This window comes from Cervus canadensis, chromosome 2 (genome assembly GCF_019320065.1).
Source record: "Cervus canadensis isolate Bull #8, Minnesota chromosome 2, ASM1932006v1, whole genome shotgun sequence".
Lineage (NCBI taxonomy): Eukaryota > Metazoa > Chordata > Mammalia > Artiodactyla > Cervidae > Cervus > Cervus canadensis.
Window position 1 is genome coordinate 59,837,997 of NC_057387.1, and position 18,226 is coordinate 59,856,222.

Below are 18,226 nucleotides of genomic sequence, written 5' to 3' on the forward strand. Positions count from 1 at the left end.
TGAGTCTACACTCTGGAGCCCTCAAGTCAAAAGTACTGAGTGCAATGTGCCTAGAGCCTGTGGTCTACAGCAAGAGAAGCCACTGCAAAGAAAAGCCTGAGCAGCGCCTACTAAAGAGTAACCCTCCCACTCTCCCCAACTAGAGAAATCCTGCACACAGCAATGAAGACCCAGTGAAGCCAAAAATAAATAAGCAAATAAATGTTTTTGAAAAAGCTTTATAGGAAAGGAGACATTCTTACCATGTACATCAAAATATGTCATCTCCATCTTTAAAACATCTCTTGAATCCAACACTTGTCATCACTTCCATTTTTACTGTTTAAGTACAGACCATATACTCATCTGAGTTATTACTCTGTGTCCTATGGTCTCTTAAATGCTGCTGTGCAGTCTTTCTGCTTTTCTTATGGTCTATTTTCACCACAGTAAATGGTAAAAAATGTCCAATCTTTCTGCTCCTCTCCTCAAAACTCTGTGTAATAGATTGACTAATAGCCCCCACAAAAAGATATATATACATGTTTACCTCCAAAAACTGTGGAAGTGACTTTATTTAAAAAAAGAAAAAAAGAGTCTTCATAGGGTAATTAAGTTCAAGATTGGAAGGTGAGATCCTCCTGGATTATGGAGATGGACTCTAAGTGCACAAACAGCTGTCCTTATTAAAGAGAGAAGAGTATGCTGTTAGAAAGTGTTCTAGTTTCATTCTTTTACAAGTGGTTGACCGTTATCCCAGGACCACTTGTTAAAGAGGTTGTCTTTTTTCCATTGTATAATCTTGCCTCCTTTGTCGAAGATAAGGTGTCCATGGGTACATGGATTTATCTCTGGGCTTTCTATTTTGTTCCATTGATCTATATTTCTGTCTTTGTGCCAGTACCATACTGTCTTGATGACTGTGGCTTTGTAGTAGAGCCTGAAGTCAGGCAGGTTGATTCCTCCAGTTCCATTCTTCTTTCTCAAAATTGCTTTGGCTATTCAAGGTTTTTTGTATTTCCATACAAATTGTGAAATTATTTGTTCTAGTTCTGTGAAAAATACCATTGGTAGCTTGATAGGGATTGCATTGAATCTATAGATTGCTTTGGGTAGCATAGTCATTTTTACAATATTAATTCTTCCAATCCATGAACACGGTATATTTCTCCATCTATTTGTGTCCTCTTTGATTTCTTTCATCAGTGTCTTATAGTTTTTTATATATAAACTCAAAATGAATTAAAGATCTAAATGTTAGACCAGAAAGTATAAAACTTCTAGAGGAGAACATAGGCTCTCCAACATAAATCACAGCAAGATCCTCTATGACCCATCTCCCAGAATATTGGAAATAAAAACGAAAATAAACAAATGGGACCTAATGAAACTTAAAAGCTTTTGCACAACAAAGGAAACCAAAAGCAAGGTGAAAAGACAGCCTTCACAATGGGAGAAAATAATAGCAAATGAAGCAACAGACAAAGCAACAGACCAAAAGAAAAAAAAAATCTCAAAAATATACAAGCAACTCCTGCAGCTCAATCCCAGAAAAATAAATGACCCAATCAAAAAATGGGCCAAAGATCTAAACAGACATTTCTCCAAAGAAGACATACAGATGGCTAACAAACACATGAAAAATGCTCAACATCACTCATTATCAGAGAAATGCAAATCAAAACCACAATGAGGTACATTACATGCCAGTCAGAATGGCTGCTATCCAAAAGTCTACAATCAATAAATGCTGGAGAGGGTGTAGAGAAAAGGGAACCCTCTTACACTGTTGGTGGGAATGCAAACTAGTACAGCCACTATGGAGAACAATGTGGAGATTCCTTAAAAAACTGGAAATAGAACTGCCATATGACCCAGCAATCCCACTCCTGGGCATACACACCGAGAAAACCAAATCTGAAAGAGACACGTGCACCCCAGTGTTCATTGCAGCACTGTTTATAATAGCCAGGACATGGAAGCAACCTAGATGCCCATCAGCAGACGAATGGATAAAGGAGCTGTGGTACATACACACTATGGAATATTACTCAGCCATTAAAAAGAATTCATTTGAATCAGTTCTAATGAGACGGATGAAACTGGAGCCCATTATACAGAGTGAAGTAAGCCAGAAAGATAAAGACCAATACAGTACACTAACACATATATATGGAATTTTAAAAGATGGTAACAATAACCCTATATGCAAAACAGAAAAAGAGATACGGATGTACAGAACAGACTTTTAGACTCTGTGGGAGAAGGCGAGGGTGGGATGTTCTGAGATAATAACATTGAAACAAGTATACTATCAAGGGTGAAATAGATCACCCACCCAGGTTGGATGCATGAGACAAGTGCTCAGGGCTGGTGCACTGGGAAGACCCAGAGGGATGGGATGGAGAGGGAGGTGGGAGGGGGGATCGGGATGGGGAACACATGTAAATCCATGGCTGATTCGTGTCAATGTATGGCAAAACCCACTACAATAATGTAAAGTAATTAGCCTGCAACTAATAAAAATAAATGGAAAAAATAAATTAATTAATTAATTAAAAAGAAACCTAAAATAAAATAAAATTTTAAAAAAGAGAAAAAACAGGAAAAAAAAAAAAGGAAAACTCCCTTGAACTGCAAAAGTCCAACATATAGGCAGAGGTTTGTAACAATAAAAAATGTGACCGAGAAAAAAAAAGAAAGAAAAAAGAAAGCTCAAAAGGTTAATTAGATTTCATAGTGCCAATAAAATGGATAACTACAACGGTGGGGCGGGGGGTGGGGAGGGCGGGGGAAGAGGAAAAAAGAAAAAGAATCCAAAACAATCTACAGAACAAGTAGAAACATAAGAATAATAAATGTTTTTCTTGAGCACTGCTGTCAGGGCCCTTTCCCTTTCTGGGAGTCACAGTCCACCTCACCTCCCCTAGGACACCCTCCAATGTGCTGATCTCTGGACCTGTTGCAGGGCAACCCAGATTCTAATCTGGTCCTACTCCTGTGTGTTCTTGCCTCCAATGTCCACAGCAATCAGAACTAGTGCGTTTTCTTTTGTGGGAGCTCTCAATGACCTTTTATACATTCCACAGACACAGAGTCTGCCTAGTTGATCGTGCGGATTTAATCTGCAGCTTATACAGCTGGTGGGAAGGTTTTGGGTCTTCTTCCTTACTCACAGTGCCTCTAGGTTTCAATTGTGACTTTATTTCCACTCTGCATGTGGGTCGTCCACTGGGGTTTGCTCCTGAGACTGCCCTGGAGGACTTGGGTTTGCCCCTGTGAGGGCCAGGTGTGGAGGTGGTGCAGCTGCTTGGGTCGCAGGGGTTCTGGCAACACCAGGTACTCAGGAGAGTTGGCGGCTAGGGCAGCAGGAAATATAGTGCTCTAGAAGCATATGGCAACAAGTACTGGACAATATACTCCAGTATTCTTGCCTGGAGAACCCCCCTCCCTGATAGAGAAGCCTGGCAGGCCACAGTCTACAGGGTCGCAAAGAGTTGGATACTACAGAAGCGATCCTGCACACAAAGACACAAGACTTTTTTTGCCTGTGGCATCTCTGCCCAGGGGGAGTTGAACGTGAAGGTGGCACAGCTGCCTAGCTTGTGGGGACCCTGGCAGTGCCGAGTGTGCAAGGACACGGACTGCATCTCCTGCAGGAGTTACGGCCTTATCAAAGCATTTCCTGAGCCTCTTGTAGCTGGTGATCAGAGGCCTCTTGGGCCAGTCTTTCTCCATAGGGCCGCCTGTTCAGGCCCTTGGAGGGCTCCCTTGCCTGGGGTCCTTCTCTGTTGTTCAGCATGTCAGGCACATAGAGGAGTCCCCTGGGTGGGGTCCTACTCTGTAGTTGAGTGCGTCAGGAGTTTGATGGGCCAGCCTCCCCACTGTTCAACGGCCGATGCTGGCGTGTGGGGTAAGAGAGGCCATGATGATGGCTCCACCCCCTACACATGACCCAGCAGTATCGCCTTGCTTCCACGGCTGCACGGCTTTCCTCCACAGGCATTTCCCACCACAGTCTCCTCTCTCACATCTCCTTGATCTGTCTCTCCGCAGTTAACAGCAGCCCTCCCCTGGGATTGCTCCACAATCCCTAAACCCCAGCTCCCAGCTGCTGTACCTTCCAGGAGATCTACGTCCCTGTCTGGGGATGTATGGCTGCAGCAAGGACTGTCTTCTCATTCCATTTAGCCTGCCACAGACCATCTGTTCCACTCTCAGCCTTGAATGCTTCTCCTCTGACTCAGACAATTGCCCCGATGTGGAGATCGGACCCCTGCTTCAGTTCCCCCACCTGCCGAGGGCAGGTCCAGTCCTACTAACAACTCCTGATCCCCTCCTAGTTTCTTTGTCCTACCGAATTTTCCCGGGTCTATGTATTCTTTTCTGCTGGTCAGTACTCCAGTCTGCTTTCAGCTGGTGTTCTGCATGCACTTCTGTTTATGAGGGTGTGTTCCTGATGTATCTGTGCAGAGAGATGTACTCCACATCCACCTATTCCTCTGCCATCTTGTTCTCTCTCTGGAACTTCCATCCAAATAGTATAAACTTTTATGTATTTATTTTTTTAAGATACAGTTGTAGGCATCTATTCCCCTTACTGTAGGATGATTTTGAAATTTTAGACCACAGTATTTATTTATTTATTTTTTTTTTGGACCACAGTATTTAAATTTTAATGTTTAATACTTTGCTGTAATATGTATCCAGTAAATGTTGTTGAATTAACAGATGCATTAAAATGCATAACATTATGATGAATATTTGTGTACGTATTTGTGCTTCCCAGATGACACTAGTCATAAAGAATCCTCCTGCCAATGCACAATATGCAAGAGACATAGGTTCAGTCCCTGAGTTGGGAAGATTCCCTGAAATAAGAAATGGCAACCCACTCCAGGGTTCTTGCCTAGAAAATCCTGTAGCCTGATGGGATACAGTCCAGGGGATCGCAAAGAGTCAGGCATGACTGAGCACACACACACGTGTGTGACAGCAATAGAGGCAAGAATTTTATACTTCCTAGAAACATCTGTTTCTAACAAATCTGCAACTCAACATAACCCCTAATAGAGCAAAAGTATTGAAATAAGACTCTTTTTTCTGATTCTGATATTTATCACTTTGAATGCCATTCCTCTCTAGCCCTGTTTTCATAGTCTTCAGATTGTTGTTGTTGTTGTTGTTGTTGTTTTATCTGATAATTGAGTCTCCCACCATGGAGATGAGGAATTTTACTAGCAACCTGAACTCTGAAATATCTCACTAAGAGACCATAGTATTACAAAACCTAAGGGAAAACACATTCAGGTCATCCCAGATGAAAAGCCCTGTTTTTCTCACCTACAGTCATCATGGTATAGTTCAAAGAACTTGGACTTTAATATTGATATAGGGCAAATAGATTAGACAAAATTGAAGAAACTCTTGAGGATGTATACGATTTAGCCAGGTGAATAAAATAAGAAAGATGTTCCAGGGAGAGTCAGAGTTGCATGCAAAAATAAAGAAATAAGAAAAAACTCTGGTGATTATAAAGCAGTTGTTTTGCATTGAAAGTGAAAGTGATAGTTGCACAGTTGTATCTGACTCTTTGTGACATTTTGGTCAGCAACCCGCCAAGCTCCCCTGTTTATGGGATTTTTCAGGCAACAACAATGAAGTGGGATGCCATTTCTTCCTCAATGGGGATATTCCCAACCCAGAGATAGAACCAGAGTCTCCTGTGTCTCCTTCATTGCAGGTGGATTCTTTACCCACTGAGCCATCACAGTAAATAAGGAATGTGACTCTAAGGTTGGGAACAGAAATGAGGAAAAGATGATTTCAAAAGATATCATAAACCTTAAAAAATAAGGCTATTTACTTGTTTATGTGTTTGTTCTAAAGAAGGTGGGTCTGTAATGGTCTGACAACATCTATGAAGAATGAGAAATTCAGCAAATATTAATACCAGCCATACTCTTGGCAAATAAAACTTTTCTGGTTAAAAATGGGGAGTTCTTGAAATGAACAGTGATTGAGAATTTGGGGGAGGAAAAGTGGAGTCTGTATTTTTTAAAGGGTAAAATTGGTAGCATTTAGGCATCATTTTGTTGTGGGTAGTGGAGAAAAGGGAGAAGTTAAAGGACCTACCTAAGTTATGGTCTCAGTTTTGGATGACTGTTTGCACCATAATGACACTGCAATCTTAAGAGGATAACCAACCTGGTTTGGGATCCTGGCCTCATCTCCTATCACCTACATTCTCCAAGATACATAACCAGCCTGTTTGAAAGTTAATTTTCTCAATTGCAGAATGATAGCATCACCTACTTTGTATGGCTGTGTATTAAACAATAGTATATCCATAAAAAATAACTGCTGTAGATGCTAACAGACAATATCAGACACTATAAACATTAGCTCTAATCCATTTTCTATCCTTACTTTTCCAAAGCCTTTTTATAGAGAGATAGTATGACTTGAAAAAGTGAAAAGGGCCAGGGACTTCTGTGGTGGTTCAGACAGAAGAATCTGCCTGCAATGTGGGAGGCCCTGGTTTGATCCCTGGGTAAGGAATATCCCCTGGAGAAGGGCATGGGTACCCACTCCAGTATTTTTGCCTGGGGAATTCCATGGACAGAGGAGCCTGGTTGGCTACAGTCCATGGGGTTGCAAAGAGTCAGACACAACTGAACGACAAACACACAGATAGTAGGACTTAGTGGATAAGCATTTAGACTTTGAGCTAGACAAAATGAACTCAAATCCTGGCTCTACAAATGGTGTATTAATTAATCTTTCTAAACTTCAGTATCCTAATCTTAAAAATAAGGATAAAAATATCAACATTTCAGTGTTGTCCCAAGGATTTAATAAGATAATATATTTAAATTGCATTGCCAAATAAATGCAATGTATAGAACAGACTTTTGGACTCTATGGGAGAAGGCGAGGGTGGGATGATCTGAGAGAATAGCATAGAAACATATATGTTATCAAGTGTGAAACAGATCACCAATCCAGGTTGGATGTACGAGACAAGTGCTCAGGGCTGGTGCACTGGGATGACCCAGAGGGATGGGATGGAAGGGAGGTGGGAGGGGGGTTCAGGATGGGGAACACATGTAAATCCATGGCTGATTCATGTCAATGTATGGCAAAAACCACTACAATATTGTAAAGTAATTAGCCTCCAACTAATAAAGATAAATGAAAAAATAAATAAATAAAGAATATAGAATGTGGGGAAAAAAATGAGAGAAGAGGAGAAGACAGAGTGATACAGAGAAGACCATGTAAACAAGGCAGCAGAGTCCAGAGTGATGTTACCCAAAGTTAAGGTATATACAGGACCACAAAAAGCAGGAAGAGGCAAGGAAAAACTTCCCTTATATTTTTGGAGGTAGCAGGGCCCTGAAAATACCTTTATTTTTGATTTTTGACCTCCAGAACTAAGGGAGAATAAACATTATTAAGCCATGCAGCTTGTGGTAATTTGTTAAGACAGTCCTGGGATCTAATAAACCTCCAATATCTTCTTGTCTCATTCAGAATAAAGCCTAATGCCAAAGCTCTTGCATGGACCTGCAAGGCCCTACCTGGACTTCTTTCCCCCTACTCCTGACCCCTCTGACATCATATTCTACACATACTCCCTTACTCTCTCCACTTGAACCTCTCTAGTTTTCTCCCTGTTCCTTCAGCACAAAAGGCATGCACTTCCTCAGGGCATTTGTGTTCATCCTTTCCACTGCCTTGCATGCCCTTCCCCTAAATATTCTACTTGTGTGACTATCACAGTTTTTCCAAAATATCTTTCATGTAGGTTAATGAAGACTTCTCTGATCACCATGAAAATTCCATCCACTGCTCAACATCCCCCATCCCCAGTCGAGTCCTGTTCTTTTCTGACTTACTTTTCTCTACAGCACTTACCATCTTCTGAATTAATGTACATTGTACTTATTAATTTATTGGTCAACTGTCTTCCCGACCAGAATGTAAACTCCATGAGAGAGAGAGTTTTTTACTTTTCCTTGTTGCTTTATGCCCAGAATTTAGGAGAGACGGCCAGTAAATAATTGTTCAGTTACATAAATGGTATGTTTAAGATCTGAGGAAAGTGTTTAAATGGTGACTCTAAGAACTTCTTGTTTCTGCTACTTCTGAGAAATGTTTCCAAATCTCTCCAGATTGGTTGTTGAGTAGAATTCATGCTGCCAATTCTCTGGAGTAGAAGAGCATAGATGCTCTCATTTAATAGGACAATGACATTATTCTGTTATGGCAAGAAGATCATATAGAATTTGTAGTTTGAAGCCCTTGGTTTTCACTTGTCACTTTACATTTGACTTCATAGTAGGCTCCGGAACTCTGAGTGAAATAGTAATGAGGAAATAGCAGCAGTGCTAGCAACAGGTAATGAAAGTTGAAATTTAGGGATTTAAAGAAGGTTTGAAGGCAACAGGATCAAAAGGTGGATACACATGTAAAGCGGTCTTGGGATGAGGGATGAGGGATGAGGGACAGAGAATGTATGTCCTTTGCTGATTTTCTTTGATGGGATTTCAAAGAATCTAGGGCATATTCTTATAGACTGATAGCTTCTAAGCATCAAATATATATATATACTCGGTCGTATAAACACATAAGAGAGAGTTTGCACTAATCTTGCCAGTTCATGCTTCCTACATGAACTTAAATGCCAACATTAAATGCATTTGCCAATATATGTATATAGGCAAATGTGTATAGTATACACACACATGTATATATGCATGTGTGTGTATAAGTATTCCTTTTTACAAATGTGTAAAGCAATATAAGTAGTAATATGTCACAAGACATCTTTTACACCGTCCTTAGTCATCAGAGAGGAAAAAAAATGGGTAAAATAGAAAGTTCCAGAAGTTCCTGTCACCATATCTATGCTATCTGACTTTAGTAATTTTACCTTCTTTGTGCAACTCCAAATACATTTGCCTAGCAACAAAAAGTGGGATAATCCTTCCATCCTTTGAAAAGCAATGGGAGAGCTGGAATGAAACTATAAGCAATCAGCAAGAACATAACTGAGAGGCTGTATTCCAGAGGTGGAATTAGTTGAACTAAACTAATGTCTAAACATAGTCAAGGAGTTAACAATGTCATGGTATGTTAATTAGGGTTGGATTTTGGGTTTAATTTAGATAAAAATCCTCAACTGCTTATCCCTAGCATACCAAGACCGCCCAAACATCTTGGTCTGCAAAATTAGGCTGGGAATAGAGCCCAAACAGGATTTCTGAAAAGATTTTGGGTCTTTCTTCTTTGACTAAGGCTTGAAATTCTGCAAGGATTGCAAGAATAGTTTTCTTTTCTTTCTTTCTTTCTTTTAATGTTTTTGGCTAGAAGCTGGGAGTGAAATAACATGAGAAATGTTTATGTGTACTTACATAGTTACCTATAACACTTCTTATATTAAAACAAAATTTGAATGGGGTTTTAAAGAAATTCTGCTCAAGACACAAGAATACAGAAGCAGACTTAGCTATTTGCTTCATTTTGATGACAGAAGATAATAAATGGATAAGCATTCAAATGAAAATTACAGTAAATCTAGAAATAAATAATATAGGAAATATAAGAAATTTGGTGGTCAATAGGAGTTTTAAAATGCATTTTAGCATTAAAAAATATCCTGAAAAATTTCTTAGTGCTTTTTACTAGCTGAATGGATGTTTTCTGTTTATGTTTGTACCTACTAGAATGCTGTTGGGAAGGGAGGTTTTATATATCTAAATAAAATAATTTGGAAATATATGCACATTAGTTACATAAACTCAGTGAAAAGTAATGAAAAAGAGAAAAATATATTTTATGTATTTAATAACAATTTATTGAGTACTTTATGTTGAGGATGAAAGTGAAAGTTGCTCAGTTGTGTCTTATTCTTTGAGACCCCATGGGCTATACAGTCCATGGACTTCTCCAGGCCAGAATACTGGAGGGGGTAGCCTTTCCCTTCTCCAGGGTATCTTCCCAAACCGGAGATTGACCCTAGGTCTCCTGCATTGCAGGCAGATTCTTTACAGCTGAGCCACAGTTTTGAGGATACAGTAGACAAAAAAGACCCCATGGAGGTTCCAGTGCAATGGCCAAAAGGGGGAGGCAAATATTTAATGAGAAAATAAAATTCACCTTTCTGTATATCTATCTATATTATCATCATCTAATTGTGGACTACAATATGTTTTATGAAGGATAAAATTATAAAAATACAAATTATACAAGGATACAAATTATAAAAATATATTGAATGGAGGACCAAAAATATTATAGAGAATGGTCAAGAGAGATTTCAGATTTAATAAGAAAACAGAAGAGTTTGAAAAAGTTGCCATATGTGGGATGGGAAAAAGCATTGCAGGGAGAGAAAACATCACACGTGATACCTTGGCATAGGAAAAATATTTGGTGTATTTAGGAACGCAAAAGAAAGCTGAGATTGGAACTTTGAGGAGGAGAGTGTCAAGAGGTATAAAAGGAGACATAAGAAAGTCAGAGCATTTTCAGACTCCAAAGGATGAAAAGCATTCAGGCTTTCTTCTAAGTATAATATCAAGACCTTGAAGGAGTTTTCATGTTACCTCAAGATGGGGCAGAGGGAGGGAGTGACTTCATCTAGTTTCCATGTTGAGATCACTCTTCTGCTGCAGAGGATGGCCTGGAGCAAGACACATGTACAAGTGGGGGAGCCAAGGAGGAAGTCATTACCATAGTAGAGATGCAGCCTAAGAGTGACTTGGTCTAGGATGGTAACAATGGAAATAAATAGGAATGGACAGATCCCAAATACAGCCTGGATGTAGACACTGAAAGGACTTGGTGATGGAGGGTGAGAAAAAAGAAAAAGTGGAGAAAGATTTCTAAGTGTCTGACTTTAGTGGTAGGTAGATGGGCATGCTACTCACTGTCAGAGATGGCAAATATTAAGGTAAAGATTAAGAGATGGCAAAGATTAAGGGATGAACTATATTAGAAGGAAATGAAGAAGCTGAACATGCTATGTATGTGAGACTCGTGATATCTCCAATTGGAGGTGGGAAGAATCTAGGCTGTTGGGTATGTGTATAATGTGCTCAGAGGAGAGGCCTGTTTCAAGGATTTAAACAAGGAATGTAGTAACCTCCTATCACTGGATTCTCATTGCTATAGCATGCTACAGTTTAATGTCTTTAAGATGTTATTGAAGCCTGTCTACTCTCTTACCTTTACAGCTTTATAGTCTTTTTGATATATGAAATTATTTTTCCATGATTCTAGTATGAGTTAAAATGCAAAGTGACAAGGAAAAAGTTAGGTGCTAAATTTTGCATGTAATCTCCTTTCAGTAAAATTGTATCCCTCGTGGATTCATTTTTTTACCTCAATAACTCCTGGGGCTTCCCTGGTCCCTCAGATAGTAAAGAATCTGCCTGCAACGCAGGTGACTTGGGTTCAATCCCTGGGTTGGGAAGATACCCTGGAGAAGGGTATGACTACTCACTCCTGTATTTTTGCTTGGAGAATCCCAAGGACAGAGGAAACTGGTGGGCTACAGTCCATGAAATCACAAAGAGTTGGACAAGACTGAGCGACTAACACTTTCGCTTTCACACATACTTCTTTATTACTTCCCTGGTGGCTCAGTCGGTAAGGAATCTACCGGTTATGCAGGAGACTTGAGTGTATAACTGTTGAGAGTCCCTTGGACTGCAAAGAGATCAAACCAGTTAACCCTAAGGGAAATCAATCCTGAATATTCACTGGAAGGATTGATGCTGAAGCTCCAATACTTTGGCCACCTGATGCAAAGAGCTGACTCGTTGGAAAAGACCCTCATGCTGGGAAAGATTGAAGGCAAAAACAGAAGGGGAAAACAGAGAATGAGATGGTTAGACAGCAACACTGACTCAACAGACATGAATTTGAAAAATCTCTGGGAGGAAGTTAAGAATAGAGGAGCCTGGTGTGTTGCAGTCCATGGGGTTGCAAATGGTCAGACTTAGCAACTGAACAAAAACAATAACACTTACTAGATGACATCACCACTTATCCATTTATGGTTCTGTTTACTCTAGTAGAACATGCATTCATCAAGGACAAAATAGTCCTTATTAACCTTGCTATATCCAAGGCTTAATATCCAGAGCCCAGAGTGCTTGAAACATGCTATATGCTTAACAAATCTATCTGTATATTAAACAGAGAAAATAAGAGTTGCATTTGCTTGGAGAATTTTATAGACTCTATGAGCTCAGTTCTGGAGTATTGCTGAGATACTGCTGAGAATTCTATAAGAGGGTGAACTAAATGCCAGAATATGACAAATTTGATCTTCTGTTCAGTGTTAAGTTGGAGTATCTAATTTGTGCTTTGCTAGTTAATGACACTTCTGGAATCCCCACCATGCTTGATACCAAGGAGAAAGCTGAAGGGAGGGAATATTGTAAGAAAAAGAAGCCCAAGGTCCTTTTTCTCTTCCCTAACTTGACATATACACATGCCATTACCAGAACAAATGGAGGCCACTTTCTCCCCATTTCTACACATATTTAGGTTGCTCTTTGGAGAATTTTTTCCCTCCTCAATTCTGCCTTGGAAGTGAACTTTGAATTGCTTTCATTTCTATGACTATACATCTCAGAGTCAGGGAGTGCATTTTATGATGCGCATTTTATGATGTCCTCATTCCCTACAGATGGACTTACTAGGCATAAGTCTTGTTCCAGGTCTGTCTGATTCTTCTTCAAGAGAACTTACAATGATCTCTAGAACTAACCTGGTCTCCAGCTGGCAACAAGATAAAGACTTCTGGAGTATCTGATTTCTTCGGTTCAGGTTAGTTGCTCAGGCATATCTGACTGTTTGCAACCCCATGGACTGCGGCACACCAGGCTTCCTTGTCCATCACCAAATCCCGGAGTTTGCTCAAACTCATGTCCATTGAGTCAGTGATGGCATCCAAACTTCTCATCCTCTGTCATTCCCTATTCCTTCTGCCTTTAATCTTTCCCAGCACCAGGGTCTTTTCTAATGAGTCAGTTCTTCCATCAGGTGGCCAAAGCATTGGAGCTTCAGCATCAGTCCTTCCAACAAATATTCAAGACTGATTTTCTTTAGGATTGACTGGTTTGATCTCCTTGCAGTCCAAGGGACTCTCCTCCAACACCACCATTCAAAGCATCAATTCTTCAGTTCTCAGCTTTCTTTATAGTCCAACTCTCACATCTATACATAACTACTGGAAAAAACTATAGCTTTGACTAGATGGACCATTGTTGGTAAACTAATGTCTCTGCTTTATATGCTGTCTAAGTTTGTCATAGCCTTTCTTCTAAGGAGCAAGTGTCTTTTAATTTCATGGCTGCAGTCACCATATGCAGTGATTTTGGAGCCCAAGAAAATGAAGTCTGTCACTGTTTCCATTGTTTCACCATCTATTTGCATGAAGTGATGGAACTGGATGCCATGATCTTAGTTTTTTGAATGTTGAGTTTTAAGCCAGCTTTTTTACTTTCCTCCTTCACTTTCATCAAGAGGCTTTTTAGTTCCTCTTAGCTTTCTGCCATAAGGGTGGTGTCTTCCACATGTCTGAGGTTATTGATATTTCTCCTTGCAATCTTGATTCCAGCTTGTACTTCATCCAGCCCTGCATTTCTCATAATGTACTCTGCATATAAGTTAAATAAGCAAAGTGACAATACACAGCCTTAACGTACTCCTTTCCCAATTTGGAACCAGTCTGTTGTTCCATGTCCAGTTCTAGCTGTTGCTTCTCCTAAACTATTCTGTATACCATAGAAAGTTTTAGAACTGCTTTATAATTGAGAACGTGAACATGGTTATATCTGGGGAAATCTGATGCATTGAAATAAAAAATGAAACATGAGAGCAGCAGCTTGAGCTTAAGTCTTAAGAGTGGTTTCTTATCGTGTAGTAAAAGGCACAAATTGTAAGAGCCTGGAATAAGGGTCACAAATTCAAGTACTGTCATAGGTCAAAAAGGTAAAGCGAATGAGTGAAGCAGGACTGATGTTAGACAATAGAGCAAGTATAGTAAACCGTCAATTGGACAGTGCATGCCCTCTATGAACCTGCAACATACACAGTAATTAAAAAAAAAAAATCAAAACATGAGAGAGTGAGCCTCTAGAGATGCACATTAGACCACATCATTCCTTTGCTTTTCCCCTCCAATAGCGTCCCCTCTCTCCCAGAGTAGAATGCAAAGTTCTTCTATTGCCTGGAGGCTCTTCTTGACCTGTTCTCTCCCTGACCATACCTTTTACCTCCAGCTTCTGTTTCTAGCCATCCCAGCCTCTGGGCCACCTCACTGGTCCTTGAACACAATTAGCATGCCCAAGCCTCAGGCCTTTATACATGTTGCAACCTGTGCTTGAAATGATCTTCCCTTAACTGAACAGGCACTCGATCAGCCTGTCAAGTCTCTACTCAAATGGCACCCCGTTATAGTTGCCATCCCTGAAAGTATGAGAGCACCCTGCCTCCGTCACTCTCTAGCCCTCTTCTTCTGCCTTATCTTTACAATATTTTTCACAAGGAGACACTTTACTCTTTCTGAAAACATTTAAAGTGAATATGCAATATTACTTCAGTACAATTTGTGTATATTTATTATTATTGTTATTTTTAACCAGCTTATTTTAGTTTAATCCTGCATAGACATTTCAAAGTATGTGTATACTCAAAGAGTTAGACTTTGTAGGGTAAGTGGAGCATATGATCTTCTTCTTTTCCTCAATTTCTCTTTCAACATACTATAATTGTTCTGCCTGTCTCAAATATAAACTCATGGGCTTGTATCTACACATTTCATGTCACTCTTTAGATAACTCATAATCTTGCTCCAGATTACAAAATCAAATTCATTCTCATTCTCTGCTCTCATTTAAAAATGCAGAAGCATTTTAACAGCCACTATGGAAGACAGTATGGAGACTCCTTAAAAAAACTAGGAATAAAACTACCATATGACCCAACAATCCCACCACTGGGCATATACCTCAGAAAACCATAATTGAAAAAGACACATGCACTCCAATGTTCACTGCAGCACTATTCACAATAGCTAGGACACAAAAGCAACCTAGATGTCCATTGACAGACGAATGGATAGAGAAGCTGTGGTACATGTATACAATGGAATATTACTCAGCCATAAAAAGGAACACGTTTGAGTCAGTTCTAATGAGGTGGATGAACCTAGAGCCTATTATACAAGAGGTAAGTCAGTCAGAAAGAGAAAAACAGAAGTTATATATTAATGGATATGTGTAGAATCCAGAAAGACGGTTCTAATGAACCTATTTTCAGGGCAGCAGTGGAGATGCAGACATAGAGAACAGACTTGTGCACTGGGGAGGGGTGGGGTGGGGAGGAAGGAGAGGGTGGGAAGAATGGAGAGAGCAGTACAGAAACATATACACCACCTCATGTAAAACACATAGTGGGAATTTGCCACATGACTTAAGGATCTCAAACTGGGGCTCTGTGACAACCTGTAAGGGTGGAATGGCGTGGGAGGCGGAGAGAGGTTCAATAGGGAGGGACATATGTATACTTATGGCTGACTTTTGTTTGTGTATGGCAGAAACCAACACAGTACTTTAAAGCAATTATCCTTCAATTAAAAACAATTTTTTTAAAAAGGCAGAAGCAGCAGTTTGGGCCTGACTCACTTGACCAAATCCCAATGAGGAAGAGGGTCATGGCCGACTTCCTCACTCTTCTGTTTTACTCTTGTGTACCTCTTCCCTCAGAGTGAGGTAAGAAGTGACAGAGGTGATATTTGAAGATGCCAGAGCAAACTAGAGCAGGTGCTTCCTGGATGTGGAGGATACCCAAGTATTGACTATTTCATTTAGGGCGAAGTTTTATGGGTTCTTCAGAAACCCTCCTCTTGAAGGTCTCCTGCTGGACTATTCCTTAGTTCTTACTGCCTGGCTGAATCATCCATCAGCCTTGCTTTTAGAGACACAACTCCTTTTCTCCTTAGATCCTTCTCAAACTGACTCAAGACTACCTACCCTCTGTGAGTTTTCTTGACCCAAAGAAAAATGCCTTTATTTTTCCCTTCACTACTGCTCCCCCACCTACTCTGGTGGCAGAGCATGTCTCCTTCTGAAGGCACATTTCTTCTCCACGCTGTGCTTGGCTAACCTCTTTCTTGGGATTTTCCCCTGCGCCTACTCTCAAACTCCAGGAGACATATGTAAGGCATTTTACATAGCTGTCAAGAAGTTCCTTCATTTGATCCCACCTACAACTACCTTCAAAAAACCCCTTTTCTCTCCGTCTCCTAACTTAGTTTTATGTACCCTCAACATAGAGTTGCTAAATCAGTTTCACGGCCTTTTGACACATTCTACACAGATGTTCTAGCATCTGTGGATCTTAGCTTTGGATCCATGTACAAAGCTCTAAGAAAAAAGAACATGCTATACTTGACATTCCACTACACAAATATTCAGTGTATAATTTATATAATATATTTGAATCATATTTAAAAGGTAGGCATTTTGTAGGAGTTCTAGCAAAAGACCTACAGCTCAAAGAAATGCAAAATGGTCATTGATCCTTAAAAATTTACTATTAAATGAATAAAATTATGTAAAATATATTAATAAATGTATGCAGATTTAAATGATGTTTATGTTTTTAAATACAGCATATAGATTAAATAGTTTTTTTAACATCAAGAAAGATCAATGGCAGGGTCTGTTAATATGCTTGAAATTTCATTATAGTGGGGGGCATTATTCTAAGGAAAAAGTACAGTGGAATGAGAAGACAACTGTGAGAAGGTTATCTACAAATCTTCTCAACAATTTGTCTATAATGGCACAGAGTTTGGGAACAATATCAAAGATAATAAAGAAGGTCTTTACATTTTTGCAATAAATAACCTTTTCTTCCACCCTCTCATCCTCTTTAAAGACAAACAATTTTACAGAGAATGATGGTGAAGCATTGTGTAAGCAATATGTAAAATGTAAAATTATGTAAACAATAGAAAATGCTAAAGAACGATTTCTGTGTCTCATTACACATCTCAAATGGTTGTTCCAGTATCTTAGATGCACTTAGACAGTTAACTACTGCGAAACATGGCGGTAGTGACCTCTGGAAAAGAAACACTGATTGTTGAGAGACTGCCAATCAGTATGGAGGTCCTGCCCAGACTGAGACACACAACTAGTGATGGAGCCCTTGGAGAATCTTGCCTTTTAGCAGTAAAACTTGAATTTGTCTAACTTGACAATGGAGTTAAAACTTCTACCCTCAAGCAAAGCATAGGATAATAAAATCTCAAACACTGAAATGCACAAATAATATAAGCTGTAAGATAATACAGAATTTTTGTTCTCCTTTGAAAGTCAATACTATATAAGAAAGCAGAATTCTTCAGAAATTTCAGCCTGTCTGAATTTTATTCTGGCTTTCTTCTTTTGCAGCTTTATTCAGGCCTTGAGAAGGTTGCATATACATTCTCCAATTTCTCATCTTTAGAGTAACAGTTTATTTAGTTGCTGAAGTGAGGAAAGGGACCTGCTCTGCTATCTGCAAATTGGGGTTTTGTTTAAAAGGCTGAAATATTACAGAGGACTGAAGTCATCAGAGACCTGCTCATTTGGAGCAAAATTTAAAATCTCACAATATGAAAGTAATTCTAGAGGGAAGAAAAAACATGTGTATAATCATATATCATATAGATTATTAGTAATAGGTAAATAAAGCTTTTCTTATTTGATCTTGGGTGCTCCTTGTAAATTGAAAGGTAGAAAATTGCTGAAAAGAATCAAAACTTAATGTGTAATTGAAATTACAAGATATTGTATAATCAGAGAAACAGATTTCTGATAGCAAAGTGATTATCAAACATTGAGATGAACATCTAAAGAAATGAAGACATTTCTACACAGTAATATGTTTATGTTACTACATTTATGTTATTTCTCTTGATAGTTCTAACCAAAGTATTGTATACTGCAAATCCATCTAGAGACACAGTATGTGTTCATGAGAACCCCAGGACAAACTTGGGAACTGCAGCTCAGAAGCTATAAGGAAAGAAGGCCACTATCTCAGGACTACAGAGTGAGGTCATTTCTGCTTCTATCTGCTTTCTCTTTCTCTCTTTCTTTCTCCACCTCTCCACCCCCTGTAGATTCCCAGAAGAGATCAACAGAATTAAACTTTGTTTTTTTCTTCATTTTAC